The sequence below is a fragment of the Manacus vitellinus genome, unplaced genomic scaffold (genome assembly GCF_001715985.3).
Source record: "Manacus vitellinus isolate BGI_N305 unplaced genomic scaffold, ASM171598v3 scaffold_4_pilon, whole genome shotgun sequence".
In the NCBI taxonomy this organism is placed as follows: Eukaryota; Metazoa; Chordata; class Aves; order Passeriformes; family Pipridae; genus Manacus; species Manacus vitellinus.
In genome coordinates this window covers 5,690,583-5,707,245 of record NW_021940604.1, presented here as the reverse complement: position 1 = coordinate 5,707,245, position 16,663 = coordinate 5,690,583, and the positions used below count along the sequence as shown (strand labels likewise).

General features: G+C 39.4%; 1 long non-coding RNA gene across 1 annotated transcript; it reads right to left on the bottom strand.

Moving 5' to 3' along the window:
* Positions 1–1,099: 1,099 nt before the first annotated feature.
* Positions 1,100–8,984, bottom strand: LOC115307756. Its single transcript, XR_003916104.1, has 3 exons — positions 8,952–8,984; positions 2,176–2,237; positions 1,100–1,441 (listed from the first exon to the last, which is right to left on the bottom strand). It is a non-coding gene; the product is annotated as an uncharacterized LOC115307756 (long non-coding RNA).
* Positions 8,985–16,663: the final 7,679 nt, after the last annotated feature.

The following is a 16,663-nucleotide window of genomic DNA, read 5'->3' as shown; positions in this document are numbered from 1 at the left end:
AAAAAGCAAAGACTGTGTGCATCTTCTTTATCCCTATGCTTCTCACTAAGGAGAAGGGTTGTAATCCAATCCATTAGCAAAATGAAGCATGAATGTTGCCTAACTCCATATCCCTGTCACCCAGCATAACTTACATCTTTGTAATTTCCCTTCTGTGGAATGTGTTCATCCATTCAGCAGGAAGAATAACAACTAGTATATGAAATACCTTAATTCTCTTAAATTGTTTATAAGTGTCAAGTAGGGATTGGATTTAACCAAAATAATGTTTTAAAATACATTTTAATACACCAACTGAACCACTGAACAGCCAGTATAGAGCAGCCAAAGACTATACATGTATTTTCAATATTCTTTCATTATGCATAAGATTTTGTTCTTGTTGTTACATGCTGACAGGATTCTTAGTAGCTTGGCACAACTGAATTTTTTTCTAGGGAACATTTATAAAGGATTAACTAGCAACTCAGCCCATTAGGGGAGCTGGGAGCAGAGATCTGTTCCTGATGAGTGTGGTCAAGGCATGAGTGTGTTCAAAATTTCTTTTTAAATTTTTTTATTTGTTTAATGTCTATGAAAGAACTAGCAGAATTATTTTTAGCTTGTATCTGTAAACTACTCTCTTAGTTTGAATTTGAAGGTATGTCCTATACAATGTGCTGCAGACAACTGGCAACTGTGTTTGCAAGTAGGCAAACATTACTTAACCCTCAGATAATGCTGTGTTTAAATGATTTAAATAGTTTGTTTGATTATTCATGTTTTTTCTGCCGACTTTCACAAATAATCTATTGAATGAATTTACTACCAGCTATTGAAACAGCAGCATTTAAGTAAATATTAAACTGTGTTTTCACAAGGCTATTTTCTCTTTCAAAAATCTAAATATTGAAGCAGAAACTTGATGCAAAATGTCTCATTTAGCTAATCAAGGAAAAGAAATATCTGCTCTCTGTCTGATATTCTGAGTTTCAACATTATTTTGACTAGTTCTGCAATGAATTGCTGTGGACAACAAATAACTCAGATAATAATTTCAAATGAATAACTGAGAAACTCACAACAATGTCTGCAGATCAAAAAAGGACATTTTAATTGACTAAGTTATTCACTGGGAGCTATCCACCCAGCCATTAACTCTGGTTTGTGTGGGACTTTGGAGAACATTAGCACCTTGCTCCTATCCCTGCAGGATAGGCTTGTTGAATGTCAGACAGGTGGTTACATAAGACATCTACAGTGAATGATTTCCAGAATTTCCCTTCCAGGCCAACAGTTTGTAAACAGCCTTTCAAAATGCTGTGAAAATGATTCCATTTTCCATTTGCCTCTGGATAATAAATAGCAGGAGCCCTGTGATTCACTATGTCTCTTCCCCAGTTCTTCTCATGAAGGTGAAGTCCAGGGTTAGAAGTCAGTTTCTTTTGGATTTCCTTCATGGCTGAAATTTGGTAACAAAACTTGATTACTGCCATGTAAGTAACTTGAGAAGAAATGGCTACTTCTGGCTATTTGCTGAAGCAATCAGTTGCACTAATAGTGTAACAGCAATCCCCTGCTGCTACTTAAGGTGTTCCTCCAAGTTCAATAGCATTGTTCTGCTGTAGAGTGAAGGATCTGGCAACAAAAGGCATTGCATGCTCCAGCCATTTTATCAGGCTGTGGTTGGGTGACAATAGGTTTGTTATACCTCAGAGAGGCTCCATGGGATATTTATGGCTTTCCTCAACTTCAGAACTAAATCACAGCTACCTGCACAGCACATATCCCTGACTCTTTGCTTGATTTGGGCTGCCCTGTTTGTGAATGTCACAAGCACGTTGAATATAATTGAGTCAGATTGTGGCAAGTGCCTTTGGCTGTTAAAGATAACAAATCACACTTACCATTTTTAGGAGTTATGTTAGCGATCAAAGACCACAGTCAGAAACAGGACTGCATTTTTATGTGAACTAAATATGAAATAAAAAATCTTGCCCTGGTGCAAAGCTGTAGGCAAATAGTAGTTGGTTCAAATGAAGGGCAGGGGGGTGATAATCAGAATAACTTTATATTTTAATGCATGTCTTTCAGTTGGCTAATCCTATGCACATTTTCATTCCATTATATTTCATTTTCTACTTCCTTATATTCTGCAGATATTGTACAACATGAGTTTTTACATTTCTGTCTCACCTTCCAGGTGCTGCCAACGGCAAATGACCTTCATCCCAGCATTTTTCCGTGGTGAGCTTTGCCTGGAATTGGGGAAAAAGAAAAACTGAAATGAACAGCTCACTGTGACTGTGCAGCTTGAGTCACTTGAACCACGTCAGATGACAAACTATTCTTAGTGGTCCTTCCGTGCAGTCAACTTATCTTCCAACGAGGAAAGAAACCCTTTTTCTCAGGTGCATGCTTCACCTTTCACCAGGAGATTTGCTTGGCCTCTTTTGCTCCTCTGATGCACTTGTTCCCTCATGTTTTTCATGTATTCTCTGTTCCAGTAAAAGTGCTGGATCTCACAGAATGAAGACAGTTAGGCAAACAAGGTAATCACTGAGGCTTTTATCAGGCAGTTCCTCAAAATTAAACTGAGCAACATTTATCTGGGAAAACATAGCATTGCTCTGCCTGGCGAATTTCCATTAGTCTTGCATAATGTGGGTACATTTGGCATAGACATACCATGAGGTTCAAGTCTCGGGAAAGGATGCCAAGTAGTCACATCTGCTGGCTTGGGTGCCAGAGCAAACACTCCACATTGCCTGAGTCAGGGCTTATGCTTCTTTTGGAGTTCAGAAGACTAGTGGAGGGAAAATTGTCTGCGTAAAGGAATTTCAGCTGAATGTTTATATAGCTCTCAAATTTCTTTGAGCTGCTCTGAGGTCTCAGCACTGATTATCACCCAGATAACTGTTCCCCCAACACCAGGATGGCTTGTTCAAGATCAGTGAGACAATATACTGGGAAAGCACTAGGCTGATAATTTAATGTGGCTTTTATGAGAAAAAGATGTGGAATTCTGTGTTGTATCACTTGCAAGATCCCACCTATTTCTGTGTCATGGTGCCTGCAAATGATTCCTCAGACATCCAAAGAATTTAAGTTTCTTCATAATCCCAAGAATACTGCCCAAGTGGGATGAAATGCTCTCATTCACAACTGCCTTGTTAAGCTCATGTATACTCATATCCCAAGGAAAACTACCCTTTATTTTTCTTCTTCCTTGGGAACAAGAATCTGAGACAACAAATCATTCATCGATTAAATCCCCTGTTTGATTGCATAACTCCTGGGGAATGGCTTGCCTTGCAGATAGTATCAACATGTGGGGACTCACATATCTCTTGACTACTGTTTAATGCATAAATGTAATTACACAGTTCAGTATGATAAACTCGCTGCAGACAGTTGACATTGAGAAAGCAGCTAAACTGTTGTTTTCTTTGCCAGTGGGAGTAAAAGATACACAGTGAGATGGTTTAGAAGGTCAATACAGAAGTGTATACCTCTCCTGTGCCAGCAGCAACAACACAAAAAATGTTCAGGTGTAAGTTAAGTTTGGGGAAGTTGTCACAGTCCAAAACTAAGATTCCCACAACTATCTCAAGGCACATGTATCAGGTATTGCTTTTAAGTTACTCAGAGCAGTTGAATTTCTGTAAGCCCTCTGAAAACATAACCAGCTGTAGGAGAGATACCAGATTGGTACTACCCAACATCACTTCATTATAGCAGGGCTGCCTTAAGATGATAATTTTACTGTATCACAAGCAGCAACATGATATCGTAGATTTTGACGGGATGAGTCAAGGAACATTTAAGATTTTTTTTCCTCAGGATGATTTCCCTGTAATATTTTATGGATATTAAGCTGCAGTGTTACTTCTTCAAACTTATTTCTACAACATTTCTTTTATCAGTTAAAGGCACGGATGTTCATGAAGTATAAGTTTCAGAATGACAAGCACACATTTTTCTTAAACAGCCTGAAATAGGTATGTCCAAGTGTTCCTAGCAAAAATGGCTGAGTAGCTTTGGAACTGAAAATGGACAGTGCCACAGAGTCAGTCATACCTAACATCTTCTGTGTGAGCTGGATTTAACACTCGAAGTACATTTTGGAGGTGACACATGGGGTTTGTGTCTCATTCAAAAGTAAAGATTAATTCAGATATTACTAGAAGGAAGTGTTGACTCCATCCATATGATACATTATTTGCTGCAAGCAATTTGTTGCATGTAAGACATTATTCTTCACTTCAAAAGGGAAGTCAGCAAGTATCTTCTGTGGGATATACTTTATTAGGACTCTCTTCAGTGGAGATCAGCAAAGATCTCTGATAGACAGAGGCATTTGCCTGTTGTTTAATTCAGGCTTTGTCTGAACTAAAAAAGGGGACAGACACGGTCAGTGCTTAGAGGCAGATGCAGCCCAGTCTTGGTGGGTGGGAGGAGGAACAATGAAGGTCTTATCATGGCCAGCTCAGCTGCGCTTGCAGCTCTAAGCAGAGCTAATGGAGCAGGCTGTGTTACTTTTCTGAATTTCTGTGCTTATTTCTAAATAAGCAGGTCTGTGGATGTCGCCCGGAGTCTTCTCTGTTTGGCTGACTTCTTCCAAAACTCTAGAATGTGGAGAATGTGCTGGATGTGAAGCACTGGGAGCTTCCTACTGAAGCAAAATACATGGTTTTTAATGCACTGCTGAAATACATCTCTGAATAAACTGTTTAAAGTAGCCCCCAGCCAAGTTAAGTCTGCAATGAGTTCAGACCAAGCTGCTCAGGGCTTCATCTGGTTGGGTCTTCAAAACTTCAAAGTTTGGATGCTGCACAACCTCTTCAATTTCACGGGGAAAGGACACTTGCAATAGTTCAGTTTGTGACCACTGAAGGTAGGAGCTCTGCACACCTTCAACCAGGCTACTGCCTCTCGGATACAACACCTCTTCCTCACAGCTGTGGAGTTTCCTCTTCGTTATTGAGCCTGTAGATTGTCAAGATGGTTTGTCACAGGGAACAGATTCAGTAGAGCAGGGTAGAGATGCAAAGGGAATTCTGGACAGTTTTAGCATCAAAATATTAAATATTAAAGCTGCACCACTGAATTGTGCCACCACATCTCTGGACAACTGAGCCTAGTAATACAACTCTCTGTATCATGATTTTAAAAGTCTCTAGATGTTAGCATGAGGTATTGTGGACTGCATTTAGAAACCTGGAGTTTTCTGTTCACTCTAACAATGTTCCACCTTTCCCATATCCTGCAGAAACCTTGCAAATCTCCACACTTGCAAATCATATTTAAAATCAAACTGTTTTGTTGTAATGCAGCAACAGTGAAGGTATTTTTGTATTTACTGTGTTTCATTTCACTAAATAAGATTTAAGCTATTTTTCATATTCAGAATTGCAACAAGTGGTCTACCAGACAGAAGCCACTTATGGCAGGATTATTTTATGACATGGATAGTTGTGGAGAATGGGCAAACACAATCCACCTGCAAAGCCCCATTCTCAAAATAATCTTGCAATAAGCTACATTATAAAAGAGTAGTCCTAAAAGAAAAAGCCCTGGCATGGACAGTTCCTCAATAATTTCTCTGCATCAGCCTCCTGAGTATGAAATGCCATCATGACTGAGCATAGACAAGTGAGTGATTTATAAATAAAATTAAGCCTGCAACAGCTAAAGATCTACACTAGACTGGAGAGTTTGTTTGCTGAATTACTATGCAAATTTAACAATTAAATCTTCTCTCAGCTCCTAAGGGAATGAGGGGGATTACTAAAGAGAAGGAATTTGACACGATTGAAAAAAACAGATGAAAATGGAAGGATTCCCTGCAGTTGATCAGTTCTGCCCTGCACAGCAGGCATCACACGGTTAGTAAGAGTTACTACAGAGATTTCCAGGAAGATTTGTACAAAGTAGAAGAAATACAATGAGGAAATATAAAACCTCCACTGTGTAAGTCAACTTTTATTTGTTTGTCTTTTTGCAAAACTGAACTATGAATTTATCTTCAATGTCTTGAGTGAACTCCACACTTCATGCTTCTGTATCCAACCAACTCAAAACAACCAAATAACTTCAGAAAAGGAAAAAATAAGTCAACCAAAAAAACAACAACTCTCTTTGATTTGACTGATCTGAGCTTTTTAAATTTTTATTTATTTATTTATTTATTTATTTATTTTCATTATCCCTGCTTCGTGAGCTTGGTAGTTAGAACAAGAGACTTCTGTTTTGACAGCCTGTCTCCTGGGTTCCCCACTGAAAAGGCCAAAGCTCCCAGTGAAGCAGCAGTAGCTGCCTTTAAACAGGAGACGAGCACTCCTTGCTTTCCTGTGCTGCATGCAAATAGAGAGGCTCAGTGTTACCCAGCTCTGCCAAGCTTCCCCCTAATGTGCCTTCTGCATGGCAATGGCCGGTACAAGTGATCATCCAGCATCGCGTCTTTGAGCCTGTTAATGTCTCTGACCCCGGTCCACTGATCACCCGCTTCGGCAGGGGACTCGTCATCTGTACAAACAGCGTTTACAGAGCCCGCAGCCTCCTGGCTGTACGTGACAGAGAGCACTGCTTTATGCTCTGGCTGTTCAGCAGAGCTCAGAAGGGCAGCTGCCCCTTCCATGCTTATAAGTAACACTTCCATGACAACACCTTCAGCTCATTAGTTTTGTTTATTTCTTTCTAGAATGGCAGTATATTTTCTAGAGTTTTTTTAAGTGCACTAAAGAATGGGCCATCATATCTGTTACTAAGCTACCCACGGGGTAATTCAGAAAAAGGCTGGAGGTTTTAAAAACAGAGGAGAGATGATCACACTGCAGAAACTATATTTAATCCTTCAACCCCCACCTCACCACCTGATCCTCTGCTGCAGTGCCAGTACCAGAGCCCAATACATACATTCATAGTCACACGTGCATGAAAGTGTGTTTAATAAAATGAGAAACTCTAAACTCCAAATTGATAATACCTTCAAGAAAAGGTAGTCAAGATGCTGCCCTCTTCTACCTTGCTGTTCATTTATTTCTTTGATGAAGGAAAAAGTGATGCTGCCTTCCCTTTGCCAAGGGGAAATCAAGTAGCCCGTCAGCCCCAGAAGAGTTAAAGAGCGGTGGGCTTTTATGGGAGTGGGAAGCGTATGGGTTATCAGGGTGTTTGTGAAGGTGATCTTTGAGTTGACATGTGTAGCGGTTTTCCTAGGGCCACACAGCAGCTCTGGTCTGCCAAAGCACAGGCCACCATTCACATCTCAGTTTTAACCTGGCTGTGTCCCCCCAGCCATGGACTTGAAACTGTAAAATCTGTGCCAGTATGAGATATCAGTGCCACAGATTGGGGAAAAAAATAATAGTCCGTTGGCACCGCAAAACATGCCCTAAATTTGCACCCTAGAAGCAAAGAAAAGCCAGATACAGAAACATGGGAAATCTCAATTTAGTCATATCAAAATCCTTTGCTAACTGCCCTTGGGAGAAAAAAAAAAAGAAAAGCATTCTATATAAAAGCTTATTTTCCTCCCTAAACTCCACAGAATCTGGTCAAGCTCCAAATCTCTATCCAAAGATATTTTATAGATTTCACAACACAAATATTTCAAGGCACTCTTGTGTGAAAGACCATGTGTGTGCAGTGGATATTCCCATATTTTTGTTCTGAATGGCCCTTTTTTGCTCCTCCTATAAAGACTACACCTTAACAGGAGCGTGTAGGCAGAGATTAGGAACAGCAACAAAACTGGTTTTCTATTTTCTTTCCCTACACATACCTACCCACAGCGAATACTGTTAACTATCATTGCTGCTGTGAGCTGTGCACATGAACAGCAGCTAAGTAGATACAGCAGGCTAGGAATAAGGATTCAAAGACAAATACACAAAAGACAAATACAGTAGGATTGGTGCAGGGGTGAAGGAGGACAGAGGCAGCAGTGCCCCTCAGCTGGCCTGCAGATAAGGGAAGGGAAAGGGACTGTACTGCTCTGTCAAACTGAGAGCAGAAGGGGGAGAGAAAATGAGACACTGACCACTGGTTAAAAAACCACAGAGGAGAGAAAATGTCACCTTCAGGGAGGAGGTGGAGCATTCTGTAAATGCTGATTCAGATATAGTCTGAACCAGGGCAGAGAGATATTGAAATGAAAAGGCTTCTGTTTACTTTAAAAAATTGCTGTGCAATGACTATCTACTTGGGTCTCTGCCACTTTCTTCCCAGCATTTTCTCCCTCCTATAACCTGGCTTGTCTTATTTGCAGGGGCAGTTTGGCTTACAAACTGTTCTCTGCCAGCTCACCTGCTATCAGAGCCAGCTTTCACAGTGGCCACAAATTCTCCACTGCTCCTGCCTTTTGCTGACAGCACTTTCTGGAGTAAATATCTCTGGTAGCTCAACTTTAAAGCCCACAAGATTTGGCATACATCAGGTCACACTTCCTTTGTGGTCTGTTCATTAGTGTTCTCCATGTCAGGATGGGCATAAGAAGAAAAGACACAAACTGTGACTGAGGTATGCTAAGCCTTCAATGCCTACTTGCTATAAGCCAGAATGCCCATCCCTTGGTTTTATAAGCATCAGCTTTACTCACAACATTAGGGGAAGGGAAAAAAATTTGCACCCTGAGGCAAATTTTCTCATTCAAGTTAAACATTTTTCTCTTGAACAGAAGGGTCTGTAGAGGAAATGCTGATACAACCTTAACCTTGGCAGCACAAGCACTGAGGCTGTGTTAATCAGTGTAAAGAGCAGAATCAGTGCTTTGAGCATCAGTAAGGATCCTTGAGAACCTTGCATTGAGTGGTACAGAGAGCAAAAAAAGACTCGCAACTCAACAAAAAAATGCTTAGAAATTTCCCTTACTCTGCTGAGGTTCAAAGGCTTCTTTCTCTATATTTGATATGAAAGCAATAAGAAAATAAAATGTCATTATCCACAGTCTTAAAGCTAAAGATAAGTCCTACCAGCATGCAGATCTTGACAGCTTCAGGCCAGAAGAAAGTAGCCACACACATGTTACTGCATATGTAGAAGCTGTGTGCATGTGTGAGAACAGTTGCAAAAGGGACAGCCTGTTACTAGGAAGCAGATATGCTGTCTCAGGTTCATGTTACCAGGAGACTCGGAAAAGTTGAAACCTAGCCTAACCAGGCTGCCAATGGCCTCTAATGAAAATTTCCATTTGGAAAGGCTTGATGTTGACTTGGCATGACACCAAACAAGCAGCCTGCTGCAAAATTTCACACCAATTGTATTTCTCCTAATTAAACCCTGTCTGACCTCAGCATTAGGAAACAATTTGTTTCAGGATATAACCAGCACACATAAGCAATTACATTCTGTTTGCCCTGCTAGTATTATTTGGCTTCCATGCTTTCCAGTGCTTCTACTATTCCAAATGCTGCCTGGGAGCCAGAGGTATAGAAAGTGTGGAGTGTTCAAACTTTTTTGTTGGGTAGAGAGGAAAGGAAGGAGAGGAAGGGAAGCTTACACTGAAAATATCATCAACTTTTAGTCATACCATAAGCACCCAGAAGTAGGGATCAGATGGTGCTTTCAAGTTTATTCAGGGACAGTGAAAGACAGAAATGAAATAACTTATGCAAACCACTGAGAACATGTATATCAATTTCCTACAAATAAAAAAAAATAAAGAGGATAACCTAATTATCTATTATCTCTCCTAAGCTGTTCTTTTTAATTCAGTTCTTGAACTTCTACTTTTTATGTGTCAGGATAGAAATATCAGAAATGACAGGCTTTGGTGCCCTAGCTGTGAAACACTACACCTGATGGAACACAGAATGCACTTTGTCTCTGTGTTTCTGACAGCCAGGGAAAAGTGACTGTGGGAAGACAAGTGAATTAAAGGTGAAGGTGAAAGATGGGGCCATGCTGCACCTCCAGTACTGAGGTGTATCTGTGAAGAATATTCCAGTTTGTTAGGAGTCATTCTCACTGACTGTTCAGTACCCCTCAGTCACAGAGAAGATAATTATTTAATACCATATAGGTTGTGAGGATATAGAAATCATTTCTGCATCATGGTTTTTTCACAAGTCAGTGCTCTGGAAGACCTGTGTCCCCTGCATATACGTTGGTGCTCACTGGGTAAGGACCTACCTTAAAGAGGAGTCTTGTGGAAGAGGAGAAGGAAGAAGGGAGAAGGGGGTGGCCTGTGGACCACACTTTCTGCAATGTGCACAGGCTGGATAAAATGTGAAAGACATTTGTAGGCAGCAGAGGAAAGAGAGGAGTAAAACAACCAAATTAGGTGTGCCTTGCACAGGACAAATCAGCTACAGTTTGGAGATCTCAGCATTTTTAGTCCACAATGGGATATGGCTAAAAACTAGATCAGACCTTTCTTTGTTTCTTTGCTGTTGTGAGACTGAAGAAGACTGTTCAGATATTCAAGGAGCTGTCTGGAAAATAGCAGCAAGATGTGTTTGTGCCAAGGCCATTAACCCTCCATTCTTGCCAACATCAAATTAAATAAACTGAGAAAACAATTTGCATAACACTGTCACAGCGATATACAGTCGAGGCAACCTTTTGGAAAACTGAGCTAATGAAGAGGTATAGTAGAGTAGACACAGTCAGTGACTGCATAGTCAGACCTTAGAGTGACCAAGTTCAACCTCTGAAAACACACTCCTCAGGTCTATGTGCAGTCTTCACATACAGTTGTGTTGGACTTCTATGTGGCTCGTATGGGCCACAAAGACAGGTCTTCTGCTTTGATGTCTGTGCAAACTGCTGGTAAGTTTTCCTGGTGGTCTTCTAGAGGCTGATGAGGTCCAGAAATGTGCATAAATATGTAAACCATTTGAAAGCAACAAGAGAACAGCAAACAGGGTCTGTGATTGCTAGAGAACATGAAGTCAGCTGGTGTGAAAATGTATAAAACAATCACTTCTGTCACTATCTGTACCTGTTCATGCTCTTTACAAGCAGTTGAACCATCTGTTTGAGCAGAACAGCAGCAGCCACTTCCCTGGCTTGCTTTCACTTCAAGTAAGCGCATCCAACAGACACTTCCGTACCAGCTTTGCATCCTGGCTAATTTTTATGTCCACATGGCAGCAAATGGAATAGCAGGATGTGCAATCCAGAATACAAGATCTGAAACTCTGAGACACAAAACAATGTAAGGCACATCTGGAGTCTGAAATCTTTATGCTAAACAGTCACAGCTACTTACAGTTGCTTCAGAATTGCTATAGATTAGCAAAAAAAATGTATATATGGATAATTATCAAAGTATGGTTTAACTTGAGAGATTCTTTCAGTTCTCAAGAAAACATTTAAGCCTGAGTAAATGAAAATATGCATTTTACACATTGCCTAACTATGCTCATTCTTTTCTATGTATTAGCATATTTAAACAATTGACTGTAAAGAATGTGTTGTGCAATCCCACATATAAACCTGAGAGAGTATGGCTAAATCCTATGCTAACTTCTTGAAAACATAAAACTTAATTTTATTTAAGTAGCAACTCATGTAGTTTAGTTTTCATTCTTGTTCTGATTTTATTCCCCCATGTCAGTCTCATCAAAAAACAAAACAACTACTCAAATAAAACCTACCTTAGCACCTGCAAAGTTAAGAAAAAACCCTACAAAAAGGGAAGCTCTCTCTTGGAGCTGTCTAGGAGCAGATACAACATGTTTTTTACAGTCGATTGTGTAAATATGAAAATATGTGAAATGGAATATATTTAGGCAAGTTTTAAAATGCATAATATTTATTCAACTCTAATAACTTCTTATTAGGAGTCAATAGAGTCTATCAACTAAATGGGTATTTCAACCATTTTCAATAGACACATTATTTACTCAATAGACCATAATGATTCTGAAGGAGGCATTAGGGCCTATTATGCAAATCTGTGCATATTGTAGGTGTATTCAGAAATAGTGAAATTTTGACCCTGGCTGTTCTGCAGATCCTGATGCCATTGCTCCTTAGAAAGCAAATTGTGTAAACCTAGTTTGAATAAAATAGAAAGGTTAGAAATAGCACAGTGGAAATAACAGATTTTTTTTTTTGGTTGGGCTGCAGAGCAACAAATATAAAAAAGTTTCAGTTCAACTTGAAACAGTCTTTTTGTTCAGCAAAATATAAAAAAAAAATAAAAAGGAAAGGAAAAATAATTGTGTCTCAGAAGAAACATTTCGTTTCCCACACAATGTTTTCACTCCTTTTTTTACCCAGTAGCTACACAAATAACTTCATTACATTTTTGGCTGGTTAAAACATTCTCCCAGGAGACCTGCAGTGAATAACCTGCTTGACACTGGATGTGAGAGTGAGAGGTTTGAACATGAATTTGGACCTTTGCTAAGATGGCAATGCCAGTCACCCGGCACTTGTGTTGGTCAGTCCTCTAATTTTTTTCCAGTTATACTGCTGACAAATTATTTCAGGCTGACTGAGAACAAATTAAAAAAAAAAAATTACTGCAGGAAAAAACCCTATAGAAATGGCCCATTTGTAACGGCGTGGGGAAATCCTAATAGCACTTGGTAGGTGACCTGATTCAAAACTAATAGGTATTAATGGAGATGCTTCATACAATTTCAGTGGGGATTGGCTCTTTGTTCCTTGTTGCATGCCAGATACAAATAGATTTCTTTAGTGATACTTATAAACATCCTAGAGGAGATATATAACTAAAAAAGATACTTTTGACTCACATAAAACCACATGAATCTGTCTCAAATTTAGCTGGAAGTGTCAAAACAAGTGTCTTAATTCTTATCAAATATTGAAAAAAAATTTCTGAAAGAAAAAAATATAGGTCTATACCCAGCAATTTCACATAGAGCAGTGAATCCTGGACTAAGACATCCAGACTAGCTCAAGGATCAGAGGTAATATAATAAAAGTTTGGATAAAATATTTTGAACATTTGTCTTTATAGCTTGAACAAAGTCTTCAGGTACTGGGTGGATACTACTGCCTCGTGCTTTTGGATCTCCAATGTATCTTTACAGAAAAGAAAAAAACCATTAATGTGACATTACAAAATACCAAATTGACATTCTTTAATTTGCTACGTACAGCAAAGTAATTTTGATTTAAAGGGCTCCTTTTTCTTTCTTTTTTTTTGGTTAATGCTGAAATATTCAAGGCCAAACAAATGACCAAATGACTGGGTCTGATTGTGTCAGGAGCAGACACATAGAACATCTGCAGAAAAACAGTGACTTACATGCTGCAACAACAATGACTTCGTTACATTCTTTATCTGTGTATAATTATGTCTAATCAGTGTTTTTAAGAAAGGGCACAGTCCCTGGTGAGGCAGGGTTTGTGGAAAGAAGCAATATTTTGCATGAAATCATACTGTTAAGAATTATGTGCACAGAATGAATGGACATACATTCTCAGTTGAGTACAGCTGGTGTATTTGGCGAAAACCAGATGGACTTCTGGGCACTCAGATCCTTCATCATGTTCTGTTCATCAGAATTAAATTGCAATTACAGCCTGGAGGATGACCAAGATTATACAACTATGTTACATTATATAGTATCATCTTCATATTCTTTACTGAAGACCACACAAGGTGAGTTAGCTACACTGCCACTTACAGCTTCCTTAGTTTTACTAGTGGCAGCAAGTAGGTTTTCTTCACAGAATGAGGTTGCTAGGGAACATCAGCCCAGGCTTTCAAAAACCAGGAGCTGCTGCTGAGAGCAATGTGAGCCAAACGGCTCTCCTGTGACACTGTGGCTGGGCAGCTGTTATTGCTGGCCTGCAGTTTACAGAAGTGAATGTGAGGTAGAAATGGACAATGCATAAGAATCAGTCAGGAATGAATATGAAGATCTGGATATCTTGACTACCTAGATCAAAGAACCCTAGCCTTGCTATGCTCATCTAGATTTCATTTGCGCTTTATGTTCTCATACCAACAACAACAGAATTTCCATTTTATTTCCTTTTTGGTTTTGTCCTGTGAGAAAGAATTATTGAAATGAGTTTTGGGGACTGATGAATACCCTGGAGGTGCTTTGACCGATTGCTTTCTTTTAGACCCTTTGCCTTTAACTCCCGCTTGAGCTTCTGTTTGACAAAATTAATAGCTGAAAATTCTTCTGGGATGGTTTGTTAAATAATGTCCAAGAAAATAAATATAACGAATGAACAATCGCAGGAGAAAGTCCTGACATTTAAAAAAAAAGCGATTGAGTCTCAGAAGTATCAAGCCATGAAATTGGCAAAGTACATGAGCAAAAGTGAGATATGTTTTGCAGCAATTAGAGGAGGAGAAAGTCTTCTCCAGGGGACCACACCTGAGTTCTTGGAAAATCAGCCAAGATCTGGTTGTGGCCTGCATCCTGGCATCTAACAGGTCAGACCTGAATGTTGTCTGCTCATAACTTCCCTCCCACTCTCCCAGAATTTCAATGTGCTTCATCTGCCACTGAGTCAATGGACTTTGATATGAGGAAGCTGGAGCACAGCTTTGAACTCCACTGAACCCAATTATATCTGGTCATTTCAGAGAGCTGTAGTGGTGTGACTCTGAACTAGGAGGCGGAGAGTTCACAACGGACTCAGGTGATGCAGCTGCAGCAGCAAATTCATCTGGTGCTGTAGTATTGCAGTTTTTATGCTCCAGAAAAGAACTGGAAATCTGAACTAATTAAAAGGAAGGCATTTTGGCAACTGGTGTCTGACATGTCCTGGGGTTAATACCTTTTAATTGCAATGGCACAAGTGGTAAGTTATATCTCTGAGAGCTGTTAGAGGTGTGTAGGGGATTTAAGTCATTTGCTGAAATGGGCAGAATTCAGCTTTTCCCCCACTACCAGTATAGAGCATAACTCTTGTCTTTGTCAATGACACTTGCCGTTTAATGCTTGAGAGAGGATAAGCATAGCAGGGATCTTAATTTCCTAGAGATACAGGGAATACCACATCAAAATGATATTAGAAAGCAGACTTAGTTTTGCCCATGGCTTGTGTAATTAAAACCTAGTCTGGTGACAAGGTACTACTACATATAGTGAGAAAGACACCCTTGGGCAGAAGACTGCTGAAGTCTTATGCATTGCTAAAGTCCTATTAAAGCCTTTTTTGCTTGGCTTTATTAAAACCAATTTCATTTCTCGGCCGTGAAAATGCACCCGTGAAATGTTTCCGTAGGCCTTCCCCAATATTGATAGCTTTCAAATTCTTATTGCAGATTCTGTTCTCACAAAGACAGTGAACTAGTCCTGATCTCTACTGCATTAAGCAAGAGTGGCTTCCACCTGGTTCTCATGGCTGCAAGTGATTTCCCTCAAGAAAAAAGGAGAAGACCAGGAAGACCTACCTTTCCAACATTTTCTCAGATGGAAAGAACGAGAAACTTGCACAGCGTGCGCATGCACACACATGCATGATCCTCTTTCCCATTAAAAGGAAGTAAAAACCCATGGTAATGTCTAGCTCTTCCACTCTAGAATATATTTCAGTTACAGGTAAAGCTTTGCATTGGATACAGAAGAGATCTTCTGAGACCTGCTCTTAATTTTGGTCACATAAGTGAAGTTTGGCATTGCCCAAATATCTGCTAAACCTGTATTTTTCTTGCACTTGTAGCTACTCTATAAGAGGTGTGGGCTCTTTTTATTTCCTTCTTTTGATTACTGGAATATTTTTCACTCTTTTAAAATATAATTTTAAATGAAGGAAAAACAGTGTTGGGATGGACTCTGGCCAATGCCCATTGGAATCTAAACACACTGATTTGTTATATTGAATGGATTTGTAGTTCTGATTATTCCTTGTACTCCAAGGAATGAAAAGCTGCCAGGAAACAATGCTGAAAAATGAACTTGTAGTGGTTTGATATAGGCTTTCCTTGGCAACCAGCTCAAAGCCAAGGAAGTACCTATGCCCCAGTATTCTATCCTATTTTTTACATAAGCAAACATATAAATAAGAAGGGGAGAGGACGTTCTTTCTTCTTCTCTTCCGGTGGACTTGGAGACAGCAGACTCCTTGCAGCCGGTCTCGCTTGTGTGGGAGTGAGGCCTGCGTTGTTTTTCCAATCTGAGAGGAGAGATTTGGTAGAGTGGCTTTCGTTTTCTTAAGGAAAGTGTTAAAATTTTGGTTTGTTAGTTCTTTATTAGTTGGGTATATCTGTTTTTTCTGGGTTTGTTTTTTTTTTCTGGGTTTTTTCTTATATGTATATAGTGTTTTTGTAACTGTAATTAAGTGTAAATATATATATTTATATTGCTTTAATTCTGTTATTTTCGGTTCTTTGTTTTGTTTTTTTTTGCCTTCTCTCTCCTTTACCCAAAAGGGGGGGAAGAAGGGCTTTTGCTGTGGTGTCGAGGACTTGGCGGAAGCCAAATCCAAACTCTGACACTTTTCCATGTTAAAATTGTGTTGGAAAATCTGTGGTAAGAATGTTGAAATTCCTACATTTGCAATTGTTCTTTTGGCCTTGAAAGGATCATTTTCAGGTAGTCAGACTTAAAGTGGGAAGGAACTGATTTTAAAAGCATATTATGAGAAGAAATTCCAATTTTTTACGCTGCAAAGCTAAGCCAAGTTCTTAGTTATTACTAGCTGAGAAAAAGTTATTGGAAAGTAATTGTAACAGAATTAAGAGAAAGTAGTTCCCCTGTAAAAAATCTCAAAATGTAAGAGGGAAACAACTGCTTCC